This window comes from Gekko japonicus, unplaced genomic scaffold, assembly GCF_001447785.1.
Source record: "Gekko japonicus isolate JY-2015 unplaced genomic scaffold, Gekko_japonicus_V1.1 scaffold558, whole genome shotgun sequence".
Lineage (NCBI taxonomy): Eukaryota > Metazoa > Chordata > Lepidosauria > Squamata > Gekkonidae > Gekko > Gekko japonicus.
The window spans coordinates 373,718-373,957 of NW_015170908.1; the positions used below are offsets into that span (position 1 = coordinate 373,718).

Genomic DNA, 240 nt, shown 5'->3' on the forward strand with positions numbered 1-240 from the left:
GTTAAGACGCTGAACTGCAGGCTGTGGAAGGTCGGTCGTTCAGCAGTTCGAGACCCGAGTGTGCCGCATGACGGAGTGAGCTCCTGTCTCTAGTTCCAGCTCCTGCCAACCTAGCAGTTCGAAAGCAAGAAATTGCAAGTAGATAAATAGGTACCACTTTGGTGGGAAGGTAACAGCGTTCCGTGCGCCTTGGCGTTTAGTCATGCCGGCCGCATGACTACGGAAACGTCTTCGGACAGC

At 54.2% G+C, this 240-nt stretch overlaps 1 protein-coding gene across 1 annotated transcript in view; it reads right to left on the bottom strand.

The window, feature by feature from the left end:
• Positions 1–240, bottom strand: part of P3H1 (prolyl 3-hydroxylase 1) — a 28,339-nt gene that overhangs the window by 14,934 nt on the left and 13,165 nt on the right. The window lies entirely within an intron of this gene.